Source organism: Sciurus carolinensis, unplaced genomic scaffold, assembly GCF_902686445.1.
Source record: "Sciurus carolinensis unplaced genomic scaffold, mSciCar1.2, whole genome shotgun sequence".
Classification (NCBI taxonomy): Eukaryota; Metazoa; Chordata; class Mammalia; order Rodentia; family Sciuridae; genus Sciurus; species Sciurus carolinensis.
Genome location: NW_025920200.1, coordinates 184,549 through 206,754, shown reverse-complemented (window position 1 = coordinate 206,754; position 22,206 = coordinate 184,549).

Below are 22,206 nucleotides of genomic sequence, written 5' to 3'. Positions count from 1 at the left end.
GTTAATATCATGAAATTCAAAGGAGTATCTGCAGTAGGCTTTGGTAAGTAGTAGCCTTGTGGGACAGGCTCCCTGTCTGCATGTTAATGAATTGGCCTGGTACAAGTGGGCAGCGATGGAAGTCAACCCCAATGTGAACTGCAAACGTAGATAGAGGTGATGACAGAAGAGAGCTCTTCCTTGGCACTGCATTTCCTTCCTCTATTGTGTTTAGCATCAGGAAGATTTTATTTGTCTTCATTGAAATGAGTGAATAGGTATGGTGAAAAAATATCTTAGTTTCTTTTGATGTGACAGAGGAGCAGTAGCAGGTATTTAAAAATTGGATATTGTGTATGGTGGTATTAATAATCACAATTATTATGAAAGTATTTCAGAGACTCTCTGTGCTTTTGATGGATGTTTTCCAGCTATGCTCTGTAGAGTTGGGAATAGTAGGCTCTTTTCTCTTCTTATAAATGGTTTTGTGGAAATTTGATTGAGTTTCTTTTTTCATGGATTTACGTGGGGGTTGCATGGTGGTTTACAGTAAACTTCAGGTTTTGAGAACTCTGCTGTGCTTCTTTAGATCGGATCTGTGCTTGTGAAGCTCAGAGTGGTTCTGGGAATTGTGTTGGTTCACAACAGATTGAAGCAATTCCTTCTACCTTGCTCCTCCTTGGAATTCTACTTTCATTCTCAGGCTCTTAAGGGCCCCTTTTTCATGTTCCTCTCAGTGTTTTCAGACCCTGGAGATTCTGTGCACTTCCACATGACAAGTTCAATTCCCAGGCAGCACAGCATGAGAAAAGAAAAGCAAAAACTTGGAATGGAGCTTTCTCTCACACCCTTCAGATAACACTAGACTCTGCTAGTACTTTTGCCTGGAGGGAGAGACCATTCCTCTGTCACTGTTGGGGCTGCAGAAGAATTTTGTGAGAAGAAGAAAACAAAACAAATGGGGGTGATATTTCCTGGTGCATGTGAATATATGTCAGACAAATTGATGAGTTACCTACACACTGCACAAAATGCTTAATTATTCCTCAAGACTGGCCAGAATGTGCATGGGAAGCTGACCTACCAGGAAATATGGAACTCCCTATGTTCTTCTTCACCATGACAAGGAGCTTGAGAGCATTTGATTCTAGTGGAGTTGGAATGTACTCATTCCTGGAGCAAAAAGTAGAGTCAGGTGTCTACCTCATCACACATACTTTAGGAATGAATACCCTGAACTACTTAAAATTTACATAAATAACCAAAACAACCCTTTTACAAATCAGCACTCTACTCCTCTAAACTGTTGTAGCACACATATTTCCACTTTAACTTGTTTAAAAAGCTGTGCAAGTCATTTACAAAAACCAAACCATTTTACTTCTAATCTGATATTCATAAGTCTATGATTTCCTGGAAAAAGTAATATACTCCTTTTTAAGATTGGCAGGAAAGGAAATTATAAAGCCCTCATTTTTCTTTTTCCATTTTTTAGGGGAGAATAACTTATCTTTTGTAAAAGCAAAAAATGTGTATATATAGAGAGAAGAAGTTATAATTTAGATTTCATGTAAATTTGCCTTAAATAGCTCTGTTTACAGAGACTCAGAGAGTGTCATCAAAAGATAGGCCTTTTCTGTTTGTAAATAGTTAAAATGAAAGAATAATTATACATGTTTGGAAATTACAAAGAATGATTTTGAGCAGGATGTGAACAAATAATGTATTAAAAAATTATTTATGTGATCTGGGTAGAAGCTGAAACTGTGTTCACATATACTTAACTCATCCTTCAAAGACCAAGGTACTGCCATGGGTTTTATCCTGAAGACAGGGGCATTGATTCAGGGACTTGATAACATCTCCAGGGTTAAGAAAGTTGGATTCTCTTGCAAGCACAAGGCCCTAGGTTCAATCCCCAGCAACGCAAAAAAAAAAAAAAAAAAAAAGAAAGTTGGATTCTGAGCATTTATTCATGTTCCCTCAATAAATTCCTGCCTGTGAATCAGATCTCAAGGGCTTTTCTTATTTTAAATTTTGCTTTCAGTTTATGAGCATAAAAAGTTATACGGTGGGGAGCTACATTTTCCCTGAAATGAGTTAGGTTTTCTTCCCCTACCCAACACAAGTTTATCTGAAGGATCTAGCTGACTCCTCCCTTCAGTACCATCTCCATTCTGAATGGTAAAAAGCAAGTCCATAGTCACTGCATGATTAGCCATCCAGAGCATTAGAAGAAAGAGGTACATCTACTTTTATCTCAAGAAACTCTGTTCCTTGAGCCTATTTCTAAGAGGTAGTCAAGAATGGAGATTTCTTAGTGAGATGACTAAGACCAAAAATTTTATAAAATGAAATGTGTGAAATCAAATTGTTCCCCTACAGATATCAACTCAGAAGTAGATAGAGGCTTCCTGTCCAGAGGATGCATAACTGTAGCTGGCACTGTAGCAGGAGACTTCATGTGATGATGGCAAGTATAATTATTTTCCCTTTTGTCCACCTGGCAAGCAAGACCATAGATTGGAAGGGATGGTACCTACACAGCCCCTGTATGCTGAGTTAACCCATACTGTTGTTCCTAGAAGCAGTCTTGGGGCAACACAAATGGAAAACTTAGAAAATGTTGTTGTAGCTAACTCAGGGAGAAACTAGAGGATCTCTCCTGGCACCAATTTCTCTAATAGAGTTCATTTCCTTTAACTTGTCCAAGTTGACCTGTGAGCCAGTGCAGTCCAGTAGTGTTAAACTTGGAGAGGCTGTTTTTTTATTCTCATAGCATTCAGCATCATGTTGGCTAACCTTAAATTTTTTTTCTAGAAGTATTAACTTTCAGTTGAAGCAAGAGAGTATCTTTTCTAATAAATGTGTCTGTTTGTCATTATTGTTTGTGTTTCACCCTTTAAAAATATTTTTCTTTAACATGTCCCTTGCACATCCATGTTATCTCACTTCCATGGAAAGGTTAAATATAGTTAAAATTAGCCTGACATTGTAGGAAACTTGAAGATAATTTCTTATTCTTCTGAATGCATTCCATGTCCTTTTCCCTTTTAATATATACAACCTTAGACATGTAACAACCAAGTAAAATGCTAGTAATAAATTGAATTATATTGCCAGGTTTTATACATTTATAAATAGTATGTCTTCACATGGAAGGCATTTTTTGGGGAGAAGGGATACTGGGGATTGAAGTCAGGGTCACTTGACCACTGAGACACATCCCCAGCCCTATTTTGTATTTTCTTTGGACACAGGGTCTCACTGACTTGCATAGTGCCTCATCATTGCTGAGGCTGCCAAAGAACTTGCACCCATCCTGCCTCAACCTCCTGAGCCACTGGGATTAAAGGCGTGTGCCAGTGCACTCAGCTGGAAGGTGTTTTTTGAGTAACTGATTTATATGAAATACACTTGAGGGCAAGGTAACTTGTCCTTTTTAGTTTCAAGTTCTTATATATAGCCATATACTTAAGGACACCTTAACTCTTGTAGTATGTACTTGTCTTGTTCATTCAGTCCCTGTATTCATGGGAAAGTAAAATTTTTTCAGAATCTTTTCTGTCTGCTCAAGCTTTTCTGTCACCTCAAGCTTGTCTGCCAGCATCACCCATGAGCTGTGTATAGTTCCATCCCCTCCCCCGCCTGGTCTGCCAGTGGTACCCATCCTGTATGCAGGCCTGTGATACCCTTGTCATCCTGCATGAGAAACTACCATGTCTCCCAGGCAGAGATAGGCATCTCAACTTCTTTTGTTTGAATCCAGCAGACTCCCCAACTTACAAGCCCTGTCACTTCATGTTAATTTTGGGTTTACATCTCTATGCCATCCTCACTCACCCAGCCTGTGCCTTCTGTTGAGCTACAGTCGAGCCTCACCTGCCACATTCTCAGATCTGTGAGAAAGGTTGGCCTTCATTTAAAATTCTTTTTCCTCTTTACTGTGGCAGCTCTTACTGCTTCACTTCTTAGTTTCCCAAAGCACTCTACTTGATCTTTCTAATCTAATGCTTTACATGTATATATTTATATGTTTCTGGCATAATGTTGACTTAAAGAGCCTTCCCCAAGTCTGAGAGGAAAACAGGTGATGTAGAAAGCAAAGATCCAAAGGAATAAGGTGACTGGCTTAAAAATGATTCCAGAGTACCTGGCACACAGGATAGGGTCTGAGGCAACAAGTCTGAGCAGTGGACACTCTTCCCCTGATTTGGACTGTTTTGCATTCTGCTGTAGTTTCCTTTCTTTGCAGTTACTGGACAGAACCCCTACCACAACACTTGCTGTTCATGCAGTTACAGTTGAGGATTTTGATTATGATGGACTCACACTTATAATGATCTCTAGATTGATTTTTGATGTCAGCTTTTTTTTGCTGCACACCTCATTGGATTGCTTCCCAATACCAAGAAGATGTGGTTTCTATCACAACCAAACCAGAAAACATGTGGCTTTCCTGAGAATTTATAGATCATGTGTTTTTATATGGACCTTACCTATTTTGATTTCTCATACTAAGAAATATAAGTCTACTTTGTTGTACTTGAGGTATATTGGTCATATATAAGCATTTTTAGTTCTGCCTACTGAGTGAAATCAAGGTTTTTATTTGAGACTTATTTATTTCATATCAGGGATAGTAGTTATTATACTATGTCTAAATAAAACATTTCCTTTTTCTCTCACTATGTCTTACTAAAGCCTCGCCCCACTCCCTGGTTCATAAGAGAAAAAAAAATCTGCTTTGATCTGTCCATTTATGGATGCCATCTTACTTTGAAAGCAAGGGTTAACAGATGGTGGGCATAAAGCAGTGTTCGAGTGAAGTCTTAGAGTTTAGGAAGCCTGCATGGTTGAAAGCACCATGGATAAAAAGTGACAAAGTGAGGAAGGAGTGAACCTGGTGCCCTGTTCTACCAGAGGACATCCACTTAGTTCTGTTTTATATTTTGAGGTACAATATAAGATTATGTTTGCAGAAGGGGAAATAAAGGTTCCACTTACCTTTCAAAAATAAAAGAAAAAGGTTTAAAAGCCATTGTGAGAGACAGGCCATATAGATAGCACTAGGGCTTTCTTTCCAGTTGCTGGACCTAATCCCTTCAGCCCTCACAGGAAAAAAAAAATTACCTACGTTTAGTAAGAAGCAAGAATAGCAATCTCTCAAAATCTCTCTCTCTCTCTGTTTCTCTTTCTGTCTCTGTCTCACACACATACACAGCAACATAAAATGAGCAAAAACTGGCCATTCCTCTCAGGGAAATCTACGTGTAAAATTTAGAGCAACTATGGTGAGTGAGTTGCTAATTTCTAAAGTAAATGGGTAAAAGTTTTGTGCATGATCCAGGCATTCTCATCTTTAAACTGTAGTCAAGTAGTTCATAATCATATTTGTCTCTCATTTTAAGACAATTTACAGAAAGTATTCAAGATTTTCCCATGTAACAGAGTGACAGGGGACTCTTCACTTTTGGGCAGCCATGAATCTCTATACACTATGGATGTATTCCTGTGTATAATTCTAGGAGTTACTCACCAGCCCTTACTCTAAGCAAATCTATAGACCAAGCAGATGACTCTCTGAACACACTAAAGCATCCAACACATATAATTGAACAAGAAAGGATTAGGGAAAGATATCATGGGGTATGGTGGAAAGAGCAGGAACTTTAATGTTGGCAGATGCAAATTGGAGAAGTGGCTCAGGAACAACACAATAACAACAAAATATAAGATAATGGCATATACCCTTGGAACCTTTCTATTCATCAGTAAGAGAAGACTCATAGTAACTATGTTGCAGGGTTCTTGTATTATAAACAATTCAGAGAAAAACTCAAAAGATTCAATACATCATAGATATCAGCCATTCACCCATAGTGTGGTGTGGTTCATGGGCTTCATGATGACTTGTTTAACCAGTGGCATAACCATTGTGGACCGCCATACCTGTGTGCCTTCAGCAACTGTCATTCATGTGGCAATTGAACTTACCATCCTGCAGAACAGCACTGCCTTTGTGGACCTAGCCTAGTGTCTTGCACATGTTTGAGCTTAAATCCTGGATGGAGGGAACTGAGCTCATCCACAAGTATTGATTCAATGTGTTCCTTCAAAGCAAACCTCCAGTTCTCATTTTACTGGTTAGACTTGTGCCACCATCAAACAGGAGAAGGACATTGCCTTTCTACTGGCAAATGAGACACAACAGACTGACTTTTCTAAAAATCTTTAATAACGTAACATCCAAGTGGGCCCACTGTGTCAGTATGACTGCCGTGATGTTAGCTCCATTTTCTAATCATACCCTTGGTACATAAAGCTCCCACCTTCAGTGAGTGGAGGCTACAGATATGAAGCCAAAGCTTGGCATTGAAACAGTTCATTCCAGGGCCAGTGTGGGAAGGGAATGGTAGTGAACATTGCTTTCAGGATAGATGTCCAACAGTTAGGAGACAGTGTGTTCCAACATGGGAGGCATTTTGTGGAGGGGTGGGGCAAAGGGTATCTCCTGAAAGATGGGAATCAGGAATGGGGATATTGTCTGGCACTGTGGCATTGAATTAGATACTGGCTGCCCTGAGACCACCAGAGCTGGTTGCATAGCAACATGGGTCTCTGCCCTGTGGATGCTGCCTCTGAGGCCATAACCCCTGACTTCAGGGGTGTCTGACTCCTGCAGACAATCTGGAATATGGTCTTTCATCTCAGTGTTGGTAACAGCTGTGGGAGGGCCTATATGAATAGCTGCATTGATACCATTGCATCTCTGCGTATTGATCCAGTACAAGAGTGGAATTTAAATGAAGGTAGAAGCATTAATCACTTCCAACCCCTGCTGTGCATGCCTCTCCAACTTCGGTTTCTTCCTCCAGTGAATAAATATAATGAAGTCGCCAGTTACTACACAACACAGTCCCCTGAGTCCAAAGTATAGCAAGACCCAGGTTGAGGAAGTAAAAGAAAGAAAAGAGGCAGCTGACTGATAACTCTGGCTGGGACCTGAACTGTTTTTCATTCCTCTCTTTGATTTGGCTCATTCATCCATCCATTCCCTCCCTCCCTCCTTACATACCTAACTCATCATTTTATTATTCAGTTAATGCTAGGTCTGCAAGGAGCCTAAGAGTCCATGTTAGCCTGTTAGAGACAAGGGATACTAGGTCTAGAGGGAACATGACCTGCTGAGACTCAGTCAGGCCTTCTGGCTCCCAGGCCAGGAACCATCCAATCCCTCAGAATGATAAAGTGAACTTGAGGGCAAGACCCTCAAGGAACCACTTGACAAGGGCACCAATGTATCTTTTCTGGTTGGGGACAACATGGTTTCTGCCCTCTAAAACTCCTTAGTTTCCTAGAGGAGTCTGTCTCTTAACTATTTAGCACTCCATGCAGGCAGCCACCACCCCATCAATACAAAGCATCTTCCCTGAAAGTTTGTCCCCACACTCAAAGGACTGAAGGGATACTTACTGCCAGGAAGGCCCATGTTCTCCATTTGAGGATCCATACCATTGAGACTTGTTACCAGGCCCATGGCTCAGCAAAGAATCAACTGCCCCAAGAATCTGTCCACCAATGGGAGTCTTCGGAAGGCCCAAGACCCATTGTTGCCTAATGATGTTGTCACTGGGTTCTGAGAACCAGGAATTCCAGGGTTGGTGCTTGTGGAGTGGCTCTGAGTTGATGGAAGAAAGGGACTCCATTTGTGGCATCTCATGAGCATAGTTCTCTTTCATCAAATACTGGTCTTCCCCAGAATTGTCTGTTCCCAACTTCTTACGGTGAATCACAAAACAGACCCCAGATTTAGGGACTCACACAACCATGGGCTTATATTTATGTTGTCGCTTGTTAAAGAAGCCATTTCTGGATATATTTTCCAGTGGTAAGTTGGACAGTGAGCACAGTGAATATTGGGCAGGTGTGCCCTCAAGAAGTTGGTGACCAAGCCATCAGGGAAAAAAAAATGTTCAGGGGCACCAAGCAGTCAAAACCACCTTCTTTGGCTCCTACAGTCTCTCTCTTGTCTCCTCAACGAAGCCTGGCAAAGTGTTTTCTCAGTATCACCAGGCCCCGTGGGAGATTTTCCCTATGAGTTCCTGCATCTCTTCCTAGCTTCATCTCCCTCCCCATCCTTTATATAACTTTTCCTTCTTGGTATGCTAGATTCCCCAAAGACCCTGTTTATTCACCTCTGGAGCTTGGCTCAAGTTTTTCTTTCACTCAGTAGTGCCTCTCCCACATTTCACCACTGAACACCTCCTTATCGTCCCAGGTGGTCAGCTATCCCTACTCTGTGAAAATAGTCCCTTCAGCTGATTTTCCTGAACCCCATTATCTCCAGTAGGAAGAGACTTAAACAGTTGTATAACCAACTCCTTTCATATGGTTGATTACTGGTGGCACAACTTTCCTAATCATTAACCTGTCCCCCATTGTTCCATTGACTCAGGGACTTGCTTACCACCACCTGAGGCAGCTTGCTTCATTTATGATCAGCTCATATTGAAAGCCATTTCCTAATCAAGGTTAGATCAGTCTCCCAGTAGGTTATACCAGTGGTCTTGACTTGGTCCCTTGTCACTCTTCAGTTACTCCCATCTTTATCAGTAGCCAGGATGATCCTTTTAAGAATAGATTGTGTTACTCTGCTGAAACATACCGTGACTTCCCCCTCTCACTCAGATTGCTTCCTACAGGCTGCAGACAGTTACTGGAAATGCCTTAGTCTCTCACCCTGTGGTCCAGGTGTGCTCTCATTTACAGTGACTAATGAATTTCTATTTTTCTCTTTAGGACCTGTGAAGAAGGAAAGGGAAGAAATAGGTTTCTGCTGTTGCAGTGTTTGCCATTGATCCAGAGTTGTGCCAGTGGACCTCAGATTCCTGCAGACTGGCTGGGCCCAAGCCAGGGTGTGACCACACAGAATATGAGGAAGGGGAGCTGTGCCTGTTCTCTGTTGCTCACTTCTGGTCAGCACACCCACATTCAGCTCATCAAAGTTTAGGAGTTGTGGTTTTGTATTCACAATCATTAGAAAAAGAATGACATGAATTACAGCACCCAAGTTTTCAGATCTGAGAATGTTAGACATGCCAGTTGTCATGATGAATCAGATTTGTGCTTAGAAGTAGCCTAGAAAAGTAAAAGCAAAGTACTTCCGCAAAAGGGTGTGCTACCAAATCATGTCTGCAAAACAATCACATCTGGGTGGGCAGTCACATGCTTTTTTCCCTAATGCAGATTTGACCCTTGACCTGCTAAAACAAATTTAGTGGTACAATTTATGCATTTGGCTATGATTGAGATATAATTGAGACCCTTTCTGTCTAAAATTTACTTGAAAATAAATTTTAGTCTTTCTGGTAGCCATTAACATATAATCGTAGGATCATTGGATTGGAAGAGCACTTGACTTTGGTTTGGTAGGGACATAATTAATTAATATTGGCAGATGTATTACCACCATTATGGACATAACAATGTCACTAGACTGTGTTGCTTTTACCCCTTCTCCAATAAGTATTATTCAGTTTGGAAAATCAATATAGCCTCCCTTGGTTTCTTTTGATTGGGACAAAGATCTATAGTGGGAGGCTTTATCCTAACATTTGGTGCTACATAATCTTATGGAACCAGTCTTTTATCACCAGCTTACTTGTTAGCATGTAGTCCCAGACCAGGACTACTGCACAAGTCCCAGGATGTTTAAAGGTCTTTCACATCCAGCTTTTTATGCTGTTGTAACATGACTGCTTCAACTTTTTCCATCTGAATGATGTATAATGCCAACTTGTACTCTAGGCTGTGTATCCCTTATGCAAAATGTTTGGGACTAGAAGTGTTTGAGATTATCAAATATTTGCATATATACAATGAGATACCTTGGGTATGGGTAGTCCATTTGCAACATGAAACTTTTATTTTTCATATACACCTAGCTTGCTATTTAGGAATGTGTGGATTCCTTTTTTCTTTTTTCCCATATTATTATTATTATTTTTATTATTATCATTATTTTTTATTTTTTTGCAGTTGCGAGGCTTGAACTGAGGACCTTGCACATGCTAGGCAAGCACTCTGTCACTGAGTTACATCCCCAGCCTCTGATGAAATCTTATGCAGTATTTGTATACACCTTCTTTTTTCTGGTACTGGGGATGGAACCCAGGGGCACTTAACTACTGGGTCACATCCCTGGGTCCTTTAACCTTTTTATATTTTATTTAGAGACAGGGATTTGCTAAGTTTTTAGGGCCTCACTCAATCTGCTGGGCTTATACTCCCAATTCCCCTGTTTCAGCCTCCTGAGCTGCTGGGATTATAGGAGTGGCTTGGGCCTCAGATAAAGGCCCTGTGAGGATCCCTCCCCTGCACAGCCTATCCCAGGAAGGATTGCCCAAACCTTCAAGTACACAGACTGGGCAGCAATTATGGGAGTCCCCTAAATTCACATGGGCCTCACAGTTTGGCCCAGGCATGCTTGGCCACTTTTTGGGAATCCCACCATGCAGTGGGCCATGGGAACTTCCAGCTAAAGAAGATGCCCAGCCCCTCATGGCTCCCTGTGTTTTCCAAGTGCCACAGCACTCTCTTTTCCAGCATTCAAATTTGACTATACCTCTATCCACAAGATTTTTTGACGTTCTGGGGCCTGGACAACATGAAGCTTCTCAGGATATTCCTGCTGCTCACCATGTCTGAATCAGAGGGGACCCTCCATGTTCACAGACTCCTGACACAGCTGGAGAACAGAGATCCCAGTGAGTCTGAGTCCTCTTATGATGGGGCCTGGGGTGATGACTTAGGGTGTGTTCAGAGGAATCTGTGCTGGTGACAACAGGATCTGGCATTTGGTCCCCAGCCAGACAGGCCTGTCGTGCTACACCTGGTGGACCCTAGTCTGGGTTGGCATCCTGTTGTGAGGAGAGGGCCTGGGCTGTTCTCAGAAGCAGGGTTCTACTGTGAATTGGGAAAGGCCCAGGGAGAGGCAGTCATGTTGGGGTGTTTCTCCTGCAGTTCTAGCACCACCTCAAGTGAGAGAACTGCCTCTAGCAGCAGTGGCCCAGGTTACCTGCTTACATTTCAGGCAGCATATCACCAAATTCCCTGTGATAGAGGAACAATACCCCTCAAAACTAGAGGATGGCCGAACTCTAGCACCATCCACACAGGGAGGCATTGAGCCACCAGTGGTCACTGTGACCCTTCAGGAAGAGAAGGCAGCTCAGCTGTCACTAAGCAATCCAGAGGACACTGAATATTGTCTTCCATTTGGTAAAGACGGTTCCAAGCTGACATCCTACCCTTTCCAAGAGAGCTACTTTTCCTGGCAGCAAAATAAATTTCAGGCACCAAAAAACCAGAGGCAGGAGGTCAGGAAACTATCAGGCCAGCAGCCCTCCACTTCTCCTGGAAGGTTTTCTGCTGCCCTAGTCCTATGGTCCTCTATGGCACCTCCCAATTCCTGAGAATTACCCACTGCCATATTCCTCACTACAGTTAACCATGGCCTCCCTTCTGAACTGGTCCACTTTACTTTTCATATTGGTAAACTTTTCCATTGCTATTTATTTATTTATTTATGTAGGTTCATCTTTTTTTTATCGTAAACAAATGGGATACATGTTGTTTCTCTGTTTGTACATGGCGTAAAGGCGTACCATTTTTGTAATCATAAATTTACATAGGGTAATGTTGGTTGATTCTTTATGTTATTTTTTCCCTTCCCCCCCACCCCTCCGACCCCTCTTTTCCCTCTATACAGTCATTCCTTCCTCCATTCTTGCCCCCCTCCCTAACCCTAACTCTAACCCTAACACTAACACCTTCCACCCCCCATTATGTGTCATTATCCACTTATTAGCGTGATCATTTGTCCTTTGGTTTTTTGAGATTGGCTTATCTAACTTAGCATGATATTCTCCAGTTTCATCCATTTGCCTGCAAATGCCATAATTTTATCATTCTTTATGGCTGAGTAATATTCCATTGTATATATATACCACAGTTTCTTTATCCATTCATCAATTGAAGAACATCTAGGTTGGTTCCACAATCTGGCTATTGTGAACTGAGCAGCTATGAACATTGATGTGGCTGTATCTCTGTAATATGCTGATTTAAATCCTTTGGGTATAGGCCAAGGAGTGGGATAGCTGGGTCAAATGGTGGTTCCATTCCAAGTTTTCTAAGGAGTCTCCACACTGCTTTCCAGAGTGGCTGCACTAATTTGCAGCCCGACCAGGTATGAGTGTACCTTTCTCCCCACATCCTCGCCAACACCTGTTGTTGCTTGTCTTGATAATCGCCATTCTAATTGGGGTGAGATGGAATCTTAGGGTGGTTTTGATTTGCATTTCTCTTATTACTAGAGATGTTGAACATTTTTCCATATGTTTGTTGATTGCTTGTAGATCTTCTTCTGTGAAGTGTCTATTCATTTCCTTAGCCCATTTGTCGATTGGATTATTTGCATTCTTGGTGTAGAGTTTTTTGAGTTCTTTTTAGTGCTCTATCTGAAGTATGATTGGCAAAGATTTTCTCCCACTTTGTAGACTCTTTCTTCGCATTGCTGATAGTTTCCTTTGCTGAGAGAAAGCTTTTTAGTTTGAATCTATCCCAGTTATTAATTCTTGCTTTTATTTCTTGTGCTATGGGAGTCCTGTTGAGGAAGTCTGGTCCTAAGCCAACATGTTGAAGCTCTGAACCTACTTTTTCTTCTATAAGATGCAAGGTCTCTGGTCTGATTCTGAGATCCTTAATCCATTTTGAGCTTATTTTCATGCATGGTGAGAGATATGGGTTTAGTTTAATTCTGTTGCATACGGATTTCCAATTCTACCAGCACCATTTGTTGAAGAGGCTATCTTTTCTCCATTGCATATTTTTGACTCCTTTTTCTTGTATGAGAAAACTGTATATATTTGGTTTTGTGTCCATGTCCTCTATTCTGTACCATTGATCCACCTTTCTATTTTGGTAACAATACCATGCCGGTTTTGTTACTATTGCTTTCTAGTAGAGTTGAAGATCTGGTATTGTGATACGCCCTGCTGCACTCTTTCTGCCAAGGATTGCTTTAGCTATTCTGGGTTTTTTATTCTTCCAGATGAATTTCATAATGGCTTGCTCTATTTCTGTAAGGTACATCATTGGGATTTTAATTGGAACTGCATTGAATCTGTATAGCACTTTTGGTAGTATGGCCATTTTGACAATATTAATTCTTCCTATCCAAGAACATGGGAGATCTTTCCATCTTCTAAGGTTTTCTTTAATTTCTTTCTTTAGTGTTCTGTAGTTCTCATTGTACAGGTCTTTCGCCTCTTTTGTGAGATTGATTCCCAAGTATTTTATTTTTTTTGAAGCTATTGTGAATGGGGTAGTTTTCCTAATTTCTCTTTCTGAAGATTCATCGCTTATGTATAAAAATGCCTTAGATTTATGTGCATTGATCTTATATCCCGCTACTTTACTGAATTCACTTATGAGATCTAAAAGTCTTCTGGTGGAATTTCCTGGTTCCTCTAAGTATACAATCATATCATCAGCAAATAGGGATAGTTTGAGTTCTTCTTTTCCTATTCGTATCCCTTTAATTTCTTTGGTCTGTCTAATTGCTCTGGCTAGAGTATCAAGGACGATATTGAAAAGAAGTGGTGAAAGAGGGCATCCCTGCCTTGTTCCAGTTTTTAGGGGGAATGCTTTCAGTTTTTCATCATTTAGAATGATATTAGCCATGGGCTTAGCATAGATGGCCTTTACAATGTTAAGGAATGTTCCCACTATCCCTATTTTTTCTAGTGTTTTGAGCATGAAGGGGTGCTGCATTTTATCAAATGCTTTCTCTGCATGTATTGAAATAATCATGTGATTCTTGACTTTAAGTCTATTGATATGGTGAATGACATTTATTGATTTCCTGATGTTGAACCAACCTTGCATCCCTGGGATGAAACCCACTTGATCATGGTGCACTATCTTTTTAATATATATTTGTATGCGATTTGCTAAAATTTTGTTGAGAATTTTTCCATCGATGTTCATTAAGGATATTGGTCTGAAATTTTCTTTCCTCGATGTGTCTCTTTCTGGTTTAGGTATCAGGGTAATATTGGCTTCGTAGAATGAGTTTGGGACTGTTCCCTCCTCTTCTATTTTATGGAATACTTTGAGAAGTATTGCAATGAACTCTTCTTTAAAGGTTTTGTAGAACTCGGCTGAGAACCCATCTGGTCCTGGACTTTTCTTTGTTGGTAGAATTTTGATGACTTCTTCTGTTTCATTACTTGAAATTGGTCTATTTAAATTGTGTATGTCCTCCTCGTTCAGTTTAGGCAATTCATATGTCTCTAGAAACCTGTTGATGTCTTCAAAATTTTCTATTTTGTTGGAGTATAAGTTTACAAAATAGCTTCCAATTATGTTTTGTATTTCAGTCGTGTCTGTTGTGATATTCCGAATTTTAGTGATTTGGGTTTTCTCTCATCTTCTCTTTGTTAGTGTAGCTAAAGGTTTATCAATTTTGTTTATTTTTTAAAAGAACCACCTATTTATTTTGTCAATTTTTTGTATTGTTTCTTTTGTTTCAATTTCGTTGATTTCAGCTCTGAGTTTAACTATTTCCTGTCTTCTACTACTTTTGGTGTTGGTCTGTTTTTCTTTTCCTAGGGCTTTGAGCTGTAGTGTTAGGTCGTTGGTTTGTTGAGTTTTACTTCTTTTATTAAATGCGCTCCATGAAATAAATTTTCCTCTAAGTACTGCTCTCATAGTGTCCCAGAGATTTTGATATGATGTTTCTTTGTTCTCATTTACCTCTAAAAATTTTTAAATTTCCTTCCTAATATCTTCTGTTATCCATTCATCATATAATAGCATATTGTTTAATCTCCAGGTGTTGGAGTAATTTCTGTTTTTTACTTTTACATTTATATCTAACTTCAATCCATTATGATCTGATAGAATACAAGGTAGTGCCTCTATCTTCTTGTATTTGCTAACATTAGCTTTGTGGCATAATATATGGTGCATTTTAGAGAAGGATCCATGTGCTGCTTAGAAGAAAGTGTATTCGCTCTTGGTTGGATGGTATATTCTATAAATGTGTTAAGTCTAAATTATTGATGGTGTTATTGAGATCTATGGTTTCTTTGTTCAATTTTTGTTTGGAAGATCTGTCCAGTGGTGAGAGAGGCATGTTAAAATCACCTAATATTATTGTGTTATGGTCTATTTGGTTTCTAAAATTGAGAAGGATTTGTATGACATACATGGATGAGCCACTCTTTGGGGCATATATGTTTATGATTGTTATATCTTGCTGATTTATGCTTCCCTTAAGCAGTATGAAATGTCCTTCTTTATCCCTTCTGACTAACTTTGGCTTGAAGTCCATAATATCTGAAAGGAGGATGTACCCCAGCTTTTTTGCTGAGTCCATGTGCATGGTATGTTTTTCCGCATCCTTTTACCTTTAGTCTATGGGTATCTCTTTCTATGAGATGAGTCTCTTTTAGGCAGCATATTATTGGATCTTTCTTTTTAATCCAATCTGCCAGTCTATGTCCTTTGATTGATGAATTCAGGCCATTAATATTCAGGGTTATTATTGAGATATGATTTGTATTCCTGGTCATTTGGTTCATATATCAAATTTTATTTATTTATTTATTTATTTATTTATTTATTTATTTATTTATTTATATTTTGACACAACTTCGTTCCTCCTTTATTGGATAGTTCCTTGAGGATAATTCCTCCCTTTGCTGATTTGCTTCTTTGTGTTTTATCTCTTCCTCATGGAATATTTTGCTGAGAATGTTCTGCAATGCTGCCTTTCTTTTTGTAAATTCTTTTAGCCTTTGTTTATCATGGAATGATTTTATTTCATGGTCAAATTTGAAGGTAAGTTTTGCTGGGTATAAGATTCTTGGTTGGTATCCATTTTCTTTCAGAGCTTGAAAAATGTTGTTCCAGGCCCTTCTAGCTTTTAGGGTCTGGATTGAAAAATCTGCTGATATCCGTATTGGTTTCCCCCTGAATGTAATTTGTTGTTTTCTCTTACAGCCTTTAAAATTCTGTCTTTATTTTGTATGTTAGGTATTTTCATTATAATGTGCCATGGTGTGTGTCTGTTGTAATTTTGTGTACTTGGAGTCCTATAAGCCTCTTGAACTTGATTTTCCATTTCATTCTTCAGATTTGGGAAATTTTCTGATATTATTTCATTGAATAGATTGTTCATTCCTTTGGCTTGTTTCTCTAAGTCTTCCTCAATCCCAATAATTCTCAAATTTGGCCTTTTCATGATATCCCATAGTTCTTGCAGATTCTGTTCATGATTTCTTACCATCTTCTCTATTTGATCAACTTTGTTTTCGAGGTTAAATATTTTGTCTTCAATATCTGAGGTTCTGTCTTCCAGGTGTTCTATCCTATTCGTTATGCTTTCTATGGAGTTCTTAATTTGGTTTATTGTTTCCTTCATTTCAAGGATTTCTGTTTGGTTTTTTTTCAATATCTCTAACTCTTTATTGAAATGATTTTTGCTTCCTGTATTTGCTCTTTTAACTGTCAGTTGGTGCGATCATTCAATGCCTGCATTTGCTGTTTCATCTCATCATTCAATGCCTGCATTTGCTCTTTCATCTCATCATTTGCTTCCCTGATCATTTTAATTATGTACATTCTGAACTCCCTTTCTGTAATTTCTTCTGCCATGCTGTCATTAGACTTTATTGATGTAACATCTAGATTTGTTTGGGTCATTTTCATCCCTTGTTTTCTCATATTGTTCAGGAATCAGTAGGTCATTAAGCTATTGCAGATTTCCTCTATCGACTTATAATGTCCCTGAAGATTGCTAGTATATCCCCTCTTATCCTTCAGTAGCCTGAAGTCTTGGAGGAAGTTGATAATGCAGAGCTCCACGAAGAAGCTGCCTCTCTAGGGGTGGTGACCCTCAGGTGCGGTATAATCCGTGCTAGTGGGCAGATGTGCCTCCACTTTTTGACCAATGGTCATCCAACGGGGAACTAGGCTGTGGGCTGAGGCAAGGCCTGTTTGTGCCTGTGTCTCTGATTTTACCATCACTGTGGAAAACCTCACCCGGCAGGGAAGACTCACCCGGTGGTGAGGTCTCACTGGTCAGTTCCCCTCCTAGAGGTTCCCCGCAATCTACAACTACCACTTGGGCTGGGCTGTCTTCCTCTGCAATGTTCCCAGGGGCCCGGACCTACCTCCTGGGCCTGGGAGCCTCACCCTTCGCAGATGAGTCTCCTTAGGCTGCCTCTCCTCAGAGAATCTGCCCGCAGTCCTGGAAACTTGGCTTTGCCCCTAGACGTGTCTCTGTGTGGCTCTTCCACCAAGAAGCCTCCTAGGTCCTGGGACCCTGCTCTGCACCTAATCGCCTGGCTATGCGGCCCCTCCTCTGAGCTGCCACCTGGAGCCCCGTACAATAGCTCCGAGACCCAGAGACCCGCCACACACCTCTTCCTCCAGCCAGCCGTCTGGCATTCCGATGCAGTCACTAGGAGTCCAAGCAACTCACTTCATGTCTCCTCCTCCCGCCAACCTCCCATATCCCTAGGCAGTCACTCTGAGTCCAAGTGACCCACACTGTTCCTCCTCCTCCTCCTCGGTGTAGTCCCCCGGGTGTTCAGGAGCGGTGGCTCCGAGACCAAGTGACCCACCACGCTCCTCCTCCAGGCAGGCCACCGGTGTTCAGGAGTGGTCGCTTTGAGTCCAATCAACTCACCACTCGCCTCCTCCTCTGGCAACTGCCTGTGGCTCTGATGCAATCACTCCTAGACCAAGCAACCCACCACACTTTTCCTCTTCCTCCGGGCAACCCCCTGGTGTTCAGAAGCGGTCATTCTGAGTCCAAACAGCTCGCCACGCTGTGCTGAGCCGCCTCCTCTACGATGCTCCCAGTGGTCCGTGTTTACCGCTCCAGCGGGGGGAGGGGTGTCTTGCCGAGCAACTCTACTTCACAAAGTTCCCTGCGTTCTGGGGTTACCGCCTCATCCGGGACGCCTCCCCAACAGGAGAGACTCACCCGGCAGCTTTGAATTGGTCCCAAGTCTCTCACTATCTCCTCTTTTGAATCTTGCGTCCTGGAGCAATGTGAAATGCAGCTGCCCTCTTGTCCGCCATCTTGAAAACCTCAATTTTTCCATTGTTTAGGATGACATTGTAAGTGTTTTTAGTAACAAACTATTATATTGACATAAAAGTGCTCGATACATTCACCAGGCTCAACTGCCAACAGCACTGTGTAGCTGAAGATGGATCCCCATAGAGCACATGGTTCCTGTAGGGGAGGACACACACAGCTCATCCATGAGGAGGTGAGCTCAAGACCCTGGGTATGGAGCACAGGTGACTGCCTAAAAGGTAGTGAGGATTTCAGGTCATTATATCTCTTATTTTGATCTGTGATGTTAACTATGTTAACTGCCATGTGGAACTACATGCCATGTCCACATAAGATAGCAAGCTTAGTGTGTGTTTTCTTACTGCTCCACAGATCATGTCTCACCATCTTCTTATTCTCTAAGACACAATATGAAAGTTAGACCAGTTGATAACTCAGTAATGGCCTGCACAGTTTAAATCAAAGGAAGAGTCTCATGGTTTACAGGCTACATGACAAGCTGTGCCTCTTGCACTAGTTAGTCCACTGAGAATGCAAAGGAAATGTTCCTGAAGGAAATGAAAGTGCTGCTCCAGAGCATATGTGAAAGATAAGGAAGTCAAGCAGGCTTATGACTGCTATGGAGAAAGTTTTCATCATCTGGAGAGAAGATGAAACACCCACATTTCCTTATTCCAAAGTCAAATCCAGATAAGGCCCTAACTTCAGATTGTTCTAATGTCAGGAGAAGTGAGAAAGTTCCAGGCAGAGTTTGGTACATGATGTTTATTGCAAGAGGCCCATCTCCACAAAAATAAAAGTGCTGAAGCAGAAAGTGCTGAAGGAGAAGCTACACTCTTGCTAAGCTGTTTGATGAAGATGTGCTATGGCGTTACTAGGATTCTCCCAAAGCTCATGGGTGAGACAGTGTAAGAAGGTTCAGAGGTGAAATGATTTGGTTATGAGAGCCTGAACCCAATCAGGGCATTACTCCCCTGGCAGGGATGGATAGGTAGCATGTATGGAAAAGGATGTCCTCCACCCTCTCCAAGTCTGGAGGGGTAGGCGGCACCTGTGGAGGTGCCCAGCGACTGAGAAAGAAGTCTGGTTGCAGGGGTGGAAGTGTACAGTGGCCATTCTCAGCTCCACAGCCGGTTCCACAGCAGGGGTCCAGATTGGGGGTGCCCAGGAACCGTGGGTGGTGTCAGAATTCAGCTGCAGGGGCATCCAACTACAGGGAAGTCAATGATCAGTGAGCCTCCATGTCCAAAGAAGTTTGTCTAGTCCAGTTGTATCTGTGGCAGCATGGAGCCTCGGCCTCAGGCTGGATGGCCACAGGCAGTGGCAATGGGCAATCCAGCTTTGGTGTTGGGCATCAGTGTCCAGAGTACAGTTATGGTAGTGGTGGCAATGGTGTGAGGAGTCTGGAGGTGGCAGCAGCAGGTGAGGTGTCTGCCTCATCCTTTGGTGGTGGCAGAAGTCTGGTTACAGTGCAGTGCGGTGGGGGCAGCATTGCAGGTGGCCATATTGGGACTCCAGCAGCTACAGCTCTGCTGGTACTGCAGTGATAGCTTGGGGCAGTGGGCCTCTGAGTCAGAGGGTGACTGGAGACTGGGGTGGCCTCTGCAGTGGCTGCTTTAGGCCACTGGTCCTGCCCCTGGCAGAGCCTGCTTACTCAGGAAGCAGGACACAAGAGGCAGTGGTACACAGACAGCCTCTGAGGACCTTATGCTGCCTATGCTAGCAGTGCCTCACACTGGCCTGGAGCTCACTGGGTGGCTGCTCGCCCTGCATCGTGGTTCACCCTGCCCTTCCCTGGGTTTCATTCTCTGCAGGGGGAGTAGGCCTGCTGCCAGTTAGGGCAGCCCTTTATTTTTCTTTTAATGTTTGAGCAATATATATATTTTTATTTTTACAGATTGCATTTTGATTCATTGTACACATATGGAGTACAACTTTTTATTTCTCTGGTTATACATGATGTAGTCACACAATATATAATCATATACATACACAGCATAATGTTTGTCTCATTCCACCTTTTCTACCCCCACCCCAATCCCTCACTTTATTTCCCTCTCCACAATCCACTGTTCCTTCAATCTTCCCTTACCTCCTCCCCCACCCCTGTTATATATGAGAGAAAACATTTGACCTTTGGATTTTGGGGATTGGCTTGTTTCACTTCACATGATATACTCCAACTCCATTCATTTACCAGCAAATGTCATAATTTTATTCTTCTTTAAGGGTAATATTACATGGTGTATATATACCACAATTTCTTTATCCATTCATCTACTGAAGGGCATCTAGGTTGGTTCCACACTCTAGCAATTGTGAATTGAGCTGCTATAAACATGGATGTGACTGCATCACTCTAGTATTTTAAATCCTTTGTGTATAAACTGAGGAGTGGGACAGCTGGTCAAACAGTGAGTCCATTTCAAGTTTCTGAGGGATCTCCATACTGCTTTCTAGAGTGGTCACACCAATCTGCAGTTCTACCAGCAACGTATGCATGTACCTTTCTCCCCACATCCTCACTAACATTTATTTTTGCTTGCATTCTTAATAATTGCCATTCTGACTAGAGTGAGATGAAATATTAGGGTGATTTTGATTTGCATTTCTCTAATTACCAGAGATTTTGAACTTTTTAAAATATATTTGTTGATCGCTTGTATATCTTTTTCTGTGAAGGGTCTGGTCAGTTCCTTAGCCCATTTATTAATTGGGTTCTTCATATTTTTGAATTATCAATAACTCATGAAAATTTACACCAAAAATACAAAGAACCCAAACAATAAATGGGCTAAGAACTGTGGCAGCCTTTGGAGAGGACACCCACCTTCTCCAAACCCATTTTCCCTGGGCTGTGGTGGAGAGTAGCAGTGGGGGTGGGGCAGGTGACTAGCAAATCCTCACCCTCAAAGTGCATCCCTGTGGAGGGAGGAGGGTGGAGGGCAGAGGTGGTGGAGGGATCCCTCATTCTTCACCTTCTGCCACCCTCAGCTGCAGAAATGCCATTTGAGGATGAAGATCTCCTAAGTCCCACCAGCAATGTATGAGTGTACCTATGAGTGTAGGGGCGTTTTGTTTCCACAGCCCCTGTGGGTGTGGTTGAGGAGTGTTGGGATTCTCTGCCAACGCACCACACCTGGCAGATGGCCTAGTTACCCTGCAGAGACCTTAGCAGGGGATTGGTAGCAGCCACCTGGTGGGTTCATGGACAGTGCAAGGTGCTGAGGTGTGGGCAGCATAAGGTCCTCAGCAGCTAAGTTCCTCTGCCTCCTGGGTCTTGCTTCCTGAGCAGGTAGGCTCCACTAGGAGCAAGGCCAAGGGCCTGGAGTTCCCACCAGAGGGGCACACCAGCTACTGGTCGCCATCTGACTCTGATGCCCACAGTCCCTCACCCTTGCCACCGCCGTCAGCCTGGAGCTCCTCACCACAGCCACTGGCTCCCCACATGGATGCCAGATGCCACCTTCACCACCACTCTAGCTGGACTCCTGTCACCACAGCAGGATGAAGATGCTCAGGGCTGGATGCCTCTAAGTCACTGAACCTGCTTCTTGACTCTTCTGGGGCCCCTACTCGGTCCAGTACCAGACTTTTAAACCACAGCTGGACCCCTGTGTTGCCCACCAAAGACCAATGTCAATGCACTTGAACCCACACCTGACACCTGACGCCCTGCAACTGATGCCAGCCCCCATGCAGTTGCATGTTGCTGCTACCAGCACCAGACTCTGGAGCTCCACGCTGCTGCTACCAGACTGCAACATGGACACCAGACAGCGACACTCAGCACTGGATACTGATATCATCACAACTGCAGCCAGCTACTGGCAGCACTGCAGGGCAAAAATGCTCATGTTTGGACATCTCTGTTGTCCCACCGTAGCTTCTGGCTCTTCTGTTGCCATTGCCACAGTGACCACACTGCAACTGCACCCCCAAACTGCAACTGGATGCCGACACCTCCAGGGATGCCCTGAGGCCAATGTTCTACTCCTGACCTTGGCGCATGGCACCCTATGCCCAAAGCAGTTGCGTGTTGCTGTCGCTGCCACCATATTCTG